Source organism: Syngnathus acus, chromosome 10 (genome assembly GCF_901709675.1).
Source record: "Syngnathus acus chromosome 10, fSynAcu1.2, whole genome shotgun sequence".
Lineage (NCBI taxonomy): Eukaryota > Metazoa > Chordata > Actinopteri > Syngnathiformes > Syngnathidae > Syngnathus > Syngnathus acus.
Window position 1 is genome coordinate 9,108,108 of NC_051095.1, and position 15,405 is coordinate 9,123,512.

A 15,405-nucleotide genomic window follows, 5' to 3' on the forward strand; every position below is an offset into this window, starting at 1 on the left:
GTGAATGACATTATGATTAAGGTTCTCACATTTGGATCTTGTATTGGCATCTTGATTCTTAGTTTACGCATAGGACTTCATTGGTGGTTCTTAGTGGGAAATAGCGACAAGGTCAGACTCTCTAGCCCCACCTGTTGGTTGGAGGCTGTAGCACCACCTGTTGCTTAGGCATGCAACTTTCACCCTGTTGAACGGGAGATTTGAAAAGAACAAAACAGAAACCGGTCCAGGCGAGGTGATGGCATCCAAGCACACTACTTTATTGGAGATTAATGTCGCAAATGCATGCCGTCAGCCATGCATTTAAGCCACAGAGTCAACTAGATGGGATCCTTGTGAATCCAAAACATTCCTTTCAACACAAGTTCAGGCACATTCCCTAATGGAGGGGTTTGCACTTTTATTCATGGGCTCTACTTTGGAATATGGCTGTGTTATGACGATCAGCCGACTTCTTGTTGAGCCCTTTCTCTCTCTCCTTTCTTTTTTTTTTTTTGCTGTTTTCCTTCTACCGCAGCACATTGTCCCTGCAGCGCTGCTTTGGAATGCGACGGATTGTGATTTAAATGGCTTTTGAGAACTCCTAATCCACCAGAGGCACATAAATCACACAAAGGCTCTGTGAATTCCAGAGAGCAAAGAGGAAGTCTTAAATCCCGTGTTTCACTTAAATGGCACCAAGGTGACTTATTAATGGAGTTATTTTTGACACGTGTCAATAGATGACCCTCGATTGATTCTTGATTGTCTAATACTTGAGGGCAAGTAACAGAGGATTCAGTTTTGTACTAAAATAAAAATGAAAAAAAACACAAATTCTTTGCTTTTGTGTTTTTTCCTTGCCATGCTATTTATTTGGTCTCTTAACTGAGCAAATCCAAAGTTTTGTATACACAAGGAGATGTGGTAGAGGAAGGGTGTAGGTTGTGGCGAGGTTAAACTCAAGGTATGAAATGTTTTCTCTTCCCAGCTATGGAAATCATCAGAGCCAATTTCCTCTCTTCACATGATAAGATCGCCCCAATGAAAACCGGACCTGGCAGAGGAGGGGGTTAATACATAAGCTGCATGTTTTTTTTAACCGTGTCTTGAGGCCCACAATCACCCACCACTGAAAAGAGCCGAGCACGTCTCCGTGGTAACCAAAGGGCAGCATTAGTGAAGGCCAAGAGACAATCAACCTCAACTTTATTGATACGTTGATCACATCAATGAAGCCTGTTTTGCTTGAATTCATTAAAGTTATGAGCAATCCATCAAATGGTGTCCATCTTCATCATAGTCATCTCTTTGCGTACCATCTGATTGCATAGAAAATAATAATATCCTGATGATGAGTCCATTGAGCTTCAGCTTCAGGACTTAACATGAACTTGTATAATGGTAATACATATTTGTGATTTTTGCTCAACTTATTTACCCCAGAAGCTTTCCAAATCCCAAGTAGCAACATCCGGGAAGACCATCATCTTTGTTTTTGTTGGGGAAACTGAGCCAAAAGCTTGCTGCTTGGCCAGTCATGCAAGATCCGTCTGAATAATGGTGTGTACTTAAAATCCACAATTTTACGACCATGCTCTCCAGTCATGCTGTCCTACAAACTCCCGATCAATAATTGCCCAAAATGAAGTATACGCTAAGGAAGGAATATCTCTTAGACGCTCTCCGTGTTGCAGGCCAAACTGCTGTCATTCTCAAGGCCTGCAGTGCAGAGCTAGTTAATGTTTACCCAGAAAATATGTAATTGCAGACTTCCCGCTAATAAACTGTTCCAGACCAAAATCCTCCTGTAACATTATTATTATCATAAGCCTTGCGGGACTCGGGCCGTCGATCTCAGCCTCGCTTGCACACGCTGGCATCTTGAAATAGACAGATGACACAACCAAACTTAAAAATAATAATAAATAAAACAAGTCCGCCGGGTATGAGATGAAGTCACCAACCACGACCCACATAAGAGTTAGCAGCTTCGGCTGCAACTTTGGCACTTAAGTTCAAAACATTCTGTGCGCTTGCTCTTGTAATATTACCAAAGAGATGAGAATGTTTTTCTCCATTTCAGTGGCAGGGAAACCACAAAGTGTGCCTTGATGATCAGTCTTGTCCTCAATGGCGAGTAGCTTGTTTGTTTTAGTCAAATTCAGTGGCAAAAAAATGAGTCGGGATGAGCCTATTTTTGAATACAGACCACAACAGTTTGGACAGCCGGTCAAACTCCAAAGGTATATCTTTAAGAGCTTAAGAGCTAGCTTACTTGTTCAATTAAGTTGGACAACATCCCCAAAGGTGTAAAGTAGGCATACGTTGTGTCTTCCATGTTCATGTCGTAAAAAGCGTTGCCACGTCAACAGCTCTGGTTCCGCCCCATCGTCTTGGAGATACAAGTGTCCCCCAGATGTCCGATTACAGAGTCAAGGACTGTACAGACTGAAGAGGTAAATTTTGAGATCCAATTTGAAGAGCGTTTAAATGCCTCCAGAAGTGCTTTGGATCTATCTCACGAATGACACAAAGAATAGTAGTTTGTGAACAACATTTTCAAACAAATCTTGGTTTGCCAACCGTCAAGAACATCCATGCAAAATGCTTGTTTGCTCATACACTGGTTTTTGCTCCCGTTTTATATTCACTAAAAAAAAAGGAAAACTTCTCTTATGTTCGCAAAAGACCAGTTTTCAAAAAATCTGCCTGAGTCTATGAGTGAGCACTTCTCGTTTGCCGGATTAAGCCAATCAATCACAAGTGTGGCCTATCAAAATTCTGACGAGTCAGAAGGATTAAGATGCCACTCATACATGTGCAGTTTAATCTCACACCCAATATTCCATTTAGAATTGGTGCAAAAAGGGATGAGATGGGATCAGCACAGGGACGAACAAGATGGACAAGCACACGAGCAACGCTTAAAACGCGGCGCCAAAGTCAAAGTCAGTCAGTGGAACATGGGGGAAGAAGGGAGGACCAGAGGGGGGGAGGGGGAGTTTTTCCTCCACTCTTTCTGTGGGAAAAAAAAAAAGTAGAGCTCAGGACATGCTGGCATCCAAAACACAAAAGTGGCGGTGGCGGGGTGCGTTTCTTTCTTCTCTCCTCTTCCTGACTGCACGCTGCCTCTCTACACTCAGCTCCACCCCTGGTCAAGGAGTGTGAGTGTGTGTGTGTGTGTGTGTGTGTGTGTGTGTGTGTGTGTGTGTGTGTGTGTGTGTGTGTGTGTGTGTGTGTGTGTGTGTGTGTGCGTGTGTGTGTGTGTGTGTGTGTGTGTGCGTGTGTGTGTGTGTGTGTGTGTGTGCGTGCGTGTGTGTGCATATAAAAAGGAACTCTTATTGAGGCGCAATAAAGTAGGACTCGATTGTATTGTCTCCTCTCCCGCATGGAGCAGGGCTCCATCCCCCTGCATCTCCCGCCTCCTTTCTCCAAGGACAAAGAATGTCCTGAATGCCTGGCGTCTCCTGCAGTGTCAAATAACTGGAGGATAGGTGGAGTGAGGGGGCGAGGGCCTGAGGAGGGAACGATGGAGAGTCACGTGTTGTGGTAGGACTTTTCGATTCAGTCCAATAAATCAGAAATCTTGCACAGGGGATCACCAGGCAGTTTTCACAGACACTGCCTTTTATTTGTGACTCTTCTAGTCTCGCTGTAGAAACCTGATGATGTGACACTCAGAGGGCACTTGCCTATGTGACCATGATCATTTAATTATTGATCTGCCTGATTAATTGTTAGGTGTCATTTTGGTCTCATGATGTTAAAATGCAAACAGGAAGGTGAAGGAGATCTGTTTATGGATCTGTTGTGACTATTTCCATCTAGCATCTTGATAGAGAATAGTTAAAAAACTTTGAACAGTCAGTTAGGGGTCAGCATCATCATGCATAATGTTTAATTTTTTGCATGAATACATTTTCTTTCCATTGAGCACACTATTTTGGTACAATGGTAAACAGCTTGGTATACACGCCTCTGAAGAGCTGTCAAAGCAAGACTGCTTTGCACGTTTCAATGCACTGCTGTCGAGTAAGCAAACCAGCAAAACAATGCTTATCTAATCATTTTCAATTATAAACAAAACGGTGATGTTTCCCCCTGAGTCGTAATTATGTTCTGTTTGATGTTAAAAATTCCACTTGGAGCTTGATATAATTGAATGGACAATATTATTGAATTCAATCCACAACTTTTGGAGGATTTCTGTTTAGTACAACAAAGTCCATTTGCCACGGGATTGACCGACTAATCCTTTTAAACGTTAGAAGCATTACAGAAATTGTAATGATTAATGGTTTCTCATTGGAGTTATTCCCTTCCCAGTTTGCTATTGTTTTCTGGAGACCGGAGAGGCTTCAATTTTCCACTGACCAAATACAAGCATGGTTTTAAACATAATGCTCAATTTGGTAGTTCTCGACGTTCTTCATCATGAAACTGTAGCACTATCAAAGAGTCAGTATGACGGGTGAATGCGTTAACATCAGCACTGAGAATGGCGAAACGTCACGACCGACCGCACTGAATCATCGTGGAGTGTCTACAGAAGAACACCATCCATCAAAGTGACGTTCCAGCCTCCCTCTCTTACAAAGGTATAAGGGAAAAAAGCCTTACCAGGCTGAATGACTTTACTTGTCATCCACGGACCACCGCTTAGGAATTCTTCTGTCAAGAATTTGCTTTGCATCCACACACAAAGTTTGCTGCTAATTTTCTTCTCCATGATGACCAAAGATAGTCCAAATATGTTGTCATCTATAGGAAACAAGATGTAATGCTTCAACATACACCTTAACGCAATTGCTACTTTCCTAATCACCATCTCGCGGAATCTCAGAATGTTACAGAAAATGTACAAAAACACAGTGGCGCCTTGAGATACAAGTTGAATTTGTTCCGTGACTACACAAATCTTGAAATAAATGAAAATTCCATTCACCCGTCCCAGCCAATAGTCCCCTGACAAAAAAAATGAAGTAGTGAGCATTTTAATGAAGAAAAATAGCACTCAAGGAAATTGTACCTTATAATGAAATATATACCATAATGACATTTTTCAATAAAATTTTAAATAACTGATCAACTGTCTTTTGCCTGTCTCCATATGCTGCTGCACCATTTTTGTTCAATCTTAGCATTCGTCCAGCAAAAGCTATGATGTTACATATTTGCTACGAAAAATGACTTAGTGCATTTGGCCCGCAAACCTTGAGTTTGACACTTTTGAACGTTGAGGGCAAGGCTGTCAAGATACGCATCAGAGGGGAAAGTGCCGTAACTATGCAACAGCGTGACTCTGCAGTGGTTCTGTTCCAGTGGCTTTCATCTCACAATCAAAAAAAAAAAAAAAAAACCACTGACTGCGGCTGATATTTAGGGGAGGGAATGTGTCACAACAGCGTTCTGCATGGTGGATGAAGTTGTTTTTCTGCCAGCTTGATTTCACTGACAAAAAAACTAATAACATGAGATGATTTCATCAGCCTATCATCATCCAAACCATAGTAAACAGCCACACATGACGGACACATGGTGTTTCCATTGAGAAATAATAGGCCTGCAATTTTTTTTGTCTCCCGCTCTGACTGACATCAGAGACGACCCAGAAGGAGGAAAAGGAAAAAGCGGAGTGCCAGAAATGAAAGAAATAGCCTTCCCGCTCGGCTTTTACGAGGTTCAGACCCATTTTCCTGTCAGACTGGACTTGTTAAAAAGCAAAAGTAGAATCCCATTTTGCCCCGTGCTCCTATCAAAAACATCAACTTGTTGTAGTAAATAGAATGACTAAACTCCTATTCAGATGCAAATGTAGAAGTTCCGATGTCAAAAGTATGTGTGTGTGTGTGTTTGGGCTTAAAATGGGCCTTAAAAATTACAGATACAGACTGCTGGTTTGATGCAATCTGCATTTTGTTGCCTTGTGTTTGTTATGTGTAAAGTTAAATCTAAACTAATTGGGGACATAATAAAAGTGAAGTTAAAGTTAATCGAAGCAAATGTTACTGTACATGTTTGTTATGTAATGATGGTTTCACTGGCTGTTTGAAAAAAACTGAACCTCTTAGAATTTTGCACGCAACAAATTGCTATACAAAAGCCTCTGTAAACAACAACATTCCCTGGGGTTTGTCCATTTTTGAGCTTAAGTGGCTCTTGGACACAGGGCCGGGTTATTTGCGGCAGGCCTGGTCTGGCACGTCAGTCACAGTCTGCAAGCGGAGCACAGTAGCACCTTTTCCGTGTTGCCCGGCTGCCTGTCAGCGAGCGGCATTAAGCCATTACGCAGGCGTGCGAGTCGCCCTCGTGACCGCCCCACGCCGACACGCATCCGCCTTGGGACGCATACCGTAATTACACACGCACACATACTCATCTCCCCTGGCAACTCCAATCACGGCGGCCAAAGAACTCGGCCTAATTCGTTGCGTTTGTTAGAGGGAAGAGGGCTGCCTTTAATGACACCAATTGCGCTGACCTAAACGCTGTAATAGGACCTCTCAGTACACCGGCGAGGAAATGGCTGCAATTGAGGCTCTTCCACTTCCTAGCAACCCAAGCCCCAGCCTGCAATTTGAAAGGAAGGGGGGAGTGGGGGATGCCTCACATTACCTGCGCCCCGCAGCTTGAAACGCGGCCTAACGAAGGCGAAATTGTACGAATTAAGCCGAGGCAACAAACAGAAAAGTGGAAGCATGTGTGCCAAATGGGCTCGCTCGTTAATTCAGTGGCTGTCTCTTAACGGCCAGATTACAGCAGACCGGAATTTGCCGGGCCGTGCAATCAGGAAAGACCAGAGGGGAAACAAACACAGGCTGCTTGTTTGGTTCCGAGGAGGGAACGCAGGGGCTGCGGGGTGAGATGGGAGGGGAGCGTTTGAGGTGAGTCCAATATTTAACACCAAACCGCGAGGGTTGTTTTGCAAGCAAGACTGACCTCGGGCAGATAATATTAGAAAATACTTTTAATGATGTGTTATACGCTGCTGGGCTGCCAGATGGGAGAGGGCGGTGGGGTGGGGGTTGCACACCACAGTGGCCAACATGGGCAATGAAATAAATTTCATGCAAGGATCTTTCAAAAACGGTCAAAAGCCTTCAGGGTTTGATACAGACAAACAAGGCAGCTCCTTTCATGGCAAGTTCCATATAAACAACACCAACTCGGAATCGGGGATGGAATCGACTTTGTGACGTGGCATCGGAGCTGTAAAAATAGGAAGGACGAGCCGTGTGAAGGAACCATAACCCCGGGACCAGGATGTGAAGTTAAACATCTAACATTCTTCAAAAACAACTTACATGTCAACTGGCAGCATTTTCAAGCAAAATGAAATATGCACACTTCAATAAAACATCGACTTGTGAGACTTTGACTTTGACTTTGAAACAACAAAAACAAAAAAGTAGATTGTATTTTAGTACAGGTGTCAAACTGGCGGGGGGGGACCACGAGCCTGATCTGGCCCTCTGGATCATTTATGTGGCTTTCCTTGTATTCTGTTCAAAATGAACCACAAAAATGAAAACAAAATGCCAAACAGTGAATCTAAACACAGCGGCCTTGTGCGCTAACCACACGTTTAGTCTCAAGAAACACAGCGCAGCTCAGTCACCCGACAACAGACTGGTAAACATTTCCGGGTTTTGTTATAATTTCCCAATCATCACCGTCCCGCTGATAGGTAACGCTGCCTAGGATTCAACAAGTTAGACGGCCTGCTTTACAGTGACTTGTTTGCCCTCGTCCCTCCTTTGAAAGGCGACAGACATGTTGCTGCCCATCTGTACACACTAAATCCAGCAATGAAAGCTAAAGCGGGCCCGGCAGCTGCATGCACGACCCCCACCGCACACGGCATTACCTCAACCCCGCTCGACAAAACACAGGTTGCTCCCATTATAAAGCCAGGCGGCCCGCGCGCTGCAATTGGTTGGCCCGGAATAAAAGCACAAGTTCGGCGTGAATTAAAAGCCTACCTTTAGGATGAGGTAGGGGATGCAGGCGCGCCAGTTGCTCAGGAGATAATGTTATCTGGATGCTCTTCAGTCGGCCGCGACCGCTCCACAGCACCGCGGGGCCAAATCAGCGTTCCGCCGGTAGACTGGTGAGCAGCTGGAGACCAGGAAGGTTCTTCTTTAGCCCTATCTTCCCTAAAAATGTCTTCAAACCTGCAGGGAAAGTACATTCTTGGTTTTAATCGTCATAAATAATAAGTAAGGCTAGGGCAGGGCCAAGTGATAAAATAGTATTATTGATTAATACCAGCTCAGGAATATTCTAATTTGGTATTTTCTAACTACATTTCTGAAAAATACATTTTATTGTTGCCTGACATTTGTGATTCTCTCTAATCACTCCAAAAAGTGACAAATTAGTTCTCGATTATAAATTGTTTCCCATATGCCATGTGGAAGGCATTTCCAAACACATAGTGCTCATTCATACGTTGCAAAAGCAGTGGTTTAGCCACATGTTGGAAATGTTTGACCCAAAATAGTAGTCGGTACTCAAAAGTCTACATACCCATGTTCAAATGCATGTCTTTTCGTGAAATCAAAAATAAAGGAAGATTAATCCTTAATCCTTTAAAAACTTGTCCCACTATTAATTTAACCAAGAAACTAAAAATAACAACTAATCAAACAACCAAACAATATTGTGATTGCACAAGTGTTCATTCATTCATTCATTCGTTCATTTTTTTATTTGTCCTTCAACTTAAACACAGATTGGGAGTACTTCTACCCCCTGTGGTATTTTGGAAGTGGGCAGCGAGGCCTGCAAAGTTGGTCCCAGTGAGGCGAGGGAGCCCGTCGGCCACTTTGAGCCGCTTCAAGTCCCGTCACATAAACAATGGCACTTCACGGGGAGAGGCTCGTCTTCCTTCCTGCCTGGCTTCCTGTCCATCGTTCTGCCTGACTTGGTAAACTCAATGCTGACCCCCCCACACACACACACACACCCGTCCCTCCCTCACCCATTCAGACCTCCCTTCCTCGTGAATCCAGCAGAGGAGAGGAAGGAAAAGAGGCGACGACAAAGGAGAAATGATAAACGACGACTAAGCGACACGATTCCTGTGTGGAAGCTCAACGCGGTGACTCAACAAGTTGGGCCCTTTGACATGTAGATGGCGGCGGTGAAGGTGACGGAAGGAGTTAAAGGTTGTGAATGTACTGACTAGCACCTACAGTGCACTAAACTTTTAAACCCGCCCACGACCTCCAGTCCTTTCTCATGCGAGCAGATTGATGATAACCCGTGCACTTCCTCCTCGGGGAGCGCAACCTCAGCTTGAAGAATGACTGAGCGTTGATTAGCCCAAGTCATTACCATTCAAGGCTAGCTCCCATTATGTGGCGGCACAATGATTGAATGCTAAATTAGTATGTCAGCAAAAGGTGGCCATTTACACATAAAGGATGAGAAGATTAAAATGCAGGTTTGAGGAAGACTGATCTGAGCCAATGCCATCAATTTTAAAGTTGTTGTAAAGTTGTGCTTCCAATGCGTAGTTCATATATTGATCCTGCCTACTCCTGATTTGAAAAAAGGATAACTTAGAGTTATGCAGATGATGCTTAAACAAATGACCAGCATGGATTAAATGTACATCTCGACATTCTGTCCCATCTTTGCAATGTCAAATTCAACCATGCAGGTCATTCCATGACCTGTGATTCAAACTTATAGTGGGACTGTAAACTCTCACTCTGGGCAGACTTCCTGAGGAATACAACCCACATTTTATGAGTTTATGGGCCTAATTGGGTCAACAAAAGAGCAATCTCACCTGATCAGATGACTTAACAATTTTACACTTATCTCTGACCTGAATTGGGTGGGGGGTGGCATCATGCAGTCGAGAGAATACCTGACATCAAATGACATCTATTTAGGAGATGCAAGGTTTTTTTATGCAAAGAGACAGAGGGGATTTTCTTTTTTACTGCAGGTGACCAAGCGACCTCGAACGAGAGTTCTTTTAAAGTTGCACCTGTACAGCGCAGGAGCAGGAAGTCTGGAAGCTTGATGTGGGCGCTATGTGTACTCTAGGCCCTCAGGAAAGAAAAGAATTAAGGGGGACCCTTTGTTGTCTACTGTCGCTACACTTAATATATATTTTAAAGGCTTTAATACAAGAAAGCCTCTCTCTCTCTCTGTGTCTCTCTGTCTCTCCCTCTCTCTTTCTCCCCCTCTCTCTTCCCCTCCCTCCCCCCTTGGCGCAACATGTCTGATGTTCCTGTAAAGGCCAATTGAGCGTTTGATTGTGGCCAAACACGGACACGGTTATGAGCACGCGTCTCGGCCTCGTCGTAAAGACGAGGTGCTGGCGGACAGCTGGTTTCATTTTTTCTTCTTTTCTTTTTGGCGCGCTCGCACTTTCCTTTGTTTGAACAGAGTGTTCCCTTTTTTGATGCATCCTGAGTCATGGTGTGATATTCAACGGGCGACCGCACACTTCCCTTTCAACTCCTCCGCAGCTGGCTGCATGAAACACATGCAGACCCCCCAAAAAAGCTACAGGCGACAGCAATAGGTCTATTATTCTTATCAGCTCTTGGGTCTGTCTTATTTAATACTGGCATAGATAAACATCGCTAGAAATGTAGCCAGCAACTCTTTGAGTCAGGGTAAAACTACATTTGGCCCCACGCTTGTTGAAAGGCTCTGAAATCAATGTTTCCTGAAGGTTTTTTCCATAGAGTTAATTTTTGAAGAATATCGCAGCACACCACCAAACGAAAATGGCACAAAGTTAAATTGTGTGGATCGCATCGTAATTTATGTACTGAGTATGAATTGTGCGTTGAGTTGAATACAAAGCAATTATTCTTTTGCATCAATGGCAATGGGTAAGTAGACCGGTAAATTGTACCTTCTGACATCTAATGGGAAAGCATTTCCTTGTTTTGTCTGTCACTATTTGACGCTGGCATAAATAGGTGAAGAACTGAAGTAAATGATTTGAAAATGGATTTTTTCCCGCAACACATCTGCTCATCTCTCACGACACCCACATGACCCCCGTTGCTGTTCCTATGTGCTCTTCCGCTTAGCTGTCCCTGCTAAAGCACCCCTCCAATGGACAAAAGACACCCACAGGTTCAAAGGACTCTAATAACAAATGAAAAGGTGAGTGGGGGGGGCTGGGAATGGGATGAAGCTCCAGTGATCAAATCCTGTAATTCCTTGACACATTTCTAGAAGCCCGTGCTTGAGCGTAAGTCTAAAATCAACAACAGATAAGCCCCTCTGTGTCCCTTCTCTTTGATCCGGAGGGGCGTGGAGGTGCTATGGTGGTGGTAGGGGGACTCCTCAGATTCCTGTTCTGGACCCCCCACTCCTGCTTTGGATGTGGAGACCCTGGAGGGAGTTCTGAGGGTTACAAAGTCACCCAGCACATTATGGGGCTTTGGAGGTCCAATAAGAGATGGTAACGGAGGCAGATTCGGCTTCAGACGAGGAGAAAAGTAAACATCTCTACACATGGATAGAGAAATGCTGATAGGAATGGAAACTTGAAACTTTCCTTTACCCTTCAGGCAATTTTCTGATACCAGAACCGCGGTGTGAAACTACCATTGTCCAGTATGTGTATCAGTTCTGTACAAATGACACCAAAAGTTATTTTTCTCCCTTTTTCTAATGACAGTTTATTTGTTAGATTTTGGTAAAAACTTTCCAACGCGGGTCTTCTCCTTTACACACAGGTGAATAAAAGTGCTTTGCGACCCATTTTTGGCATTGATACACAGTGTGTAAACCGCTGTCTTGGATGCTACGTCTGTAGCAGAGTAACAGAAGCCCAAGTGACATGAGGTCACCTCCTTTATGCAGGTAATCAGAGTAGCCATCCTGCCTATTTTAACCCTATTTACACACAACCTAACCTCTCACAACAACAACTCACTCCCAATGTGAAACAGGACACGGTTTTTGTTGTTGTTGTGGCGTTCGAGCCTCATAAGGCAATGACACAAAACTAGCACCCCCAACTTAAAAAACTGTTTACGTAGCATGTCAGGGCATAAACATTGTGTATGGACTTGTTTGGTAGGAGCACTTATAAATTACTCATACTTATTATTTATCACTTACACTTACAAATCCAGAGTGTTTTCTTCAAAGAAGCAATAACTTGTTCTGATATTTCGTAGCATCGGCATATCTTGCAAAAGCAATGTGAAATTATGCAAAATTCATTTGACAGTTTTCTTTTATGGACTGAATTGAGACAATATTGCAACAGGCCACACCAAATTAAAGTTATAGTGCCGTGAGGGGAATCGAAGGGTAGACACTTAAGTCGAGCTAACAGATAATGCTAGCATGTTAGCCAAGTGTGAGCCAGGTTTTGGTTCTAAACTAATTAAAAATATCCTTGCTCTTATAGTTAGTTAGCAGTAGAAGGCAGTTAGTATTGGTCTTTTAAAACAAAACTTCAAAGAAAAGATTTTTTGTGTGTTTTCAAACGCTTTTGCAAACATTTTGTTTGGACAAGGTACAACACCTAAGGTTTTATACATTATCCTCATAAAATGGGTTGTCACAAAACAAAACAAAACTCGACTCAACTTTATTTATATCGATCGGTGTGTTTTTGAGATATTTTCATTCAATAAACAACGAAAATATTTCACAGAATGCAAAGACATGAAAGTGCCTTGTACTGTATTTGTGAAAAATCAGATTAAAATCACCTGTCCTAAAATAAAACAAAAAAAGTCATCAACATGGTGAGAGGTTGAAGGATGAGAAAAAGAAAGTCCCTCATGATGCCCCACCACCCACAAGCCACCACACCCTCCAACCCAACGGCATCCCAACCAAGAAGAGCCGGACAAAACTAAAGCCCCCTATTGTTGTCCCCTCATACAGGATCACCAGGCAGTGAGAGAGGGACGTAAGGGGGTTGGAGAAAAGATTGGGCCGGTGGTGTAGGGGCGACAGGGGCTGGGGGATGTATGGATGAGTGTGGCGGTAGGGAGGGCTCTGGGGGGGGGGGTCACCCGGCCCGCTCAAACAAATCGTGTGATAGGACTTGGCCCTATCTAATCAAGGGCAGGAGGTCACTTCCGAACAACTGGGCAATAAAAGATTATTTCCAGCCACATAACAGAGGAGGGGTGTGTTGGGGGGGGATGCTTGGCGGGACGCAAGGAAAGGGGAATGGGATGGGGGGGAGGTGGCAAGAGGGTAGGGGGTCTGTCTGTGAGGGGAGGAAGTGAATTGAAAAAAGCCAGCAGACGGGAACCGTCTGTCTGGATGCAAAGTCTAATCCCCACTAAAAAAAAAAAGCCAGAGGAAGGGAGCAAAAGCGGGTTGGGGGGGTATGCAGTTTAGGAATTATTCTTTTTCCTGAATGGATCCAAGCAAGACATCATACCGTTTTGTTTTTAAGGCCTCCACATACCAAAAGGAAAAATGGAACAAAAGTGGTTTGTAAGGGCCTGGAATGCTTCGAGTTACCAACAAGGAGCAGCTAGCTCGCCGTGCATGAGCAAGCATTTTGGACTAGCCAATCACAGATGAATTGAGGTGAAGCCACATGCTACAAAGTAAATCACAATAAGACCACAACATCATGAAAACTCAGAATAATCAAAAATATCCTTGTTCTTGTCATGAGTACTGAGTCATGTGCTAATCTTGGGCGGCGTGGCTCAGTCGTAGCGATCATCTCCCAACCTAAAGATCGGAGTGTTGATCTCCATCCATTGTGATCATGTTGAAGCATCCTTGAGCAAGACATTGAACCTAATTGCTGCTGATGGCATGTCATCAGTAGGTAAATGAAGAAGCAGTGTGAAGAGCTTTGAGTACCAAAGGTAGTTACACTTTCCAACCAACCTCCCCAACCCCATCTATCCATCTGCCGGCCCGCCCATACGCCCGCCCACCCGTCCATCCATCCATCCATCCATCCATCCATCCATCCATCCATCCATCCATCCATCCATCCATCCATCCATCCATCCATCCATCCATCCATCCATCCATCCATCCATCCATCCATCCCCTTGAAACCTGCTGTGATCCCATTTTGATAGATCCTCACCTTGTGACTTTCCAGACCTTGATGAACAGGAGCCACTGATGAGGCACATTGATCATCCTTGCCCAAATAAGGGCAACCACAGTAACAGGAAGGGGGCTGGGCCAACACAGTGGAGAGCTGTATGTTTTGACACCTAAAACAGAATAGTGGTGAAGTGCTAAGGAGGCGGCGTGTGCAGCGGTTGGTGGTGTTTGTGGTGTGTACCCGGGAGCCTCAATGAAACACTTCCATCATGAATAACCCTCAACACCTGCTAAAACATTGGCCTGCCCTTTATGGCTCCCGAGGAGAAAAGATGGCTCTAGGTGACAATCCAAACAGGAAGCAGTCGCAGTTTATAACTGTAAACCTCCAGTGAGGTCAGTTGGAATTAGCATTAAATGTAGTATCCTTTAACTTGATCCACATTTGAACATTACTGGTCTCCTTCTTCAAAATATCTCAAAAGTCAATTGGAATACCTTGCATTCTGAATGCTAATAAATCCTGGCGAGACTATTTCAGGATTGACACAATTCAAATCTGTGCCGATTTCTGGACTATTTTAAAGTCATTTTTATCCTGCGGACGCCGAGTGGATGTTGGACGTGTTTCTGAACACATCAAAGGTTTCTTCCACAGCTTGTCCAAAACCAAAACCTCTCCAGAGTTAGCTTCTTTTTTTTTTTTTTTTAGCAAGGGTCACTGTGTTCGGGAGTCCAGAAGAGGCCCAAATCCTTACACTTCCTCTGATTGCTTATTTCTATTTATAAGAGTGTAGGGAGTGCAGAGGCGAGGGGGGGGGGTTAATAGAAACCATATGAGGAGTTTGAGGAAAGCTGAAGCAGCAATGTGGAGGAGGACCACTGGAAGAGAACATTGTGCTCCAGCCATGCCCCGGCTTGGAAAAAACAGGACTGCCCCCGTAGGATGTGTGGCTTGGAGGTTCCTCCGTGACTCACTTGATAATCATGTAGTTAAAAAAAAAAATACTACCAAGAAGCATGACGTGGGCGTGCGCCGCTGCTAAATTTAACCTGAAACAAGCTGCGCAGTTTACACCGACAAATTACTTAATAGTGACTCAGATTTCACGTTGCAAAAGTGGCGTCATTCACCACATGAGTAGGACGTTAGTGATTGACGAGGAAATGAAACCGCAAAAGATGTTTTTTTGCACATAATATATAATAATAATAATCATAAAAATATGTTACATCATATTTTAATGTTCCCCACCACATCATTAGACATCATAGATTAACAACAGTCCAGCTGCTAAGTGGCTTAGTTGCATTGGGCAGAAATGAATGAAAACAAACATTTTAAAATAATTGAGGGAAAATACATTTACAAATGTACAATCCCAAATCTGC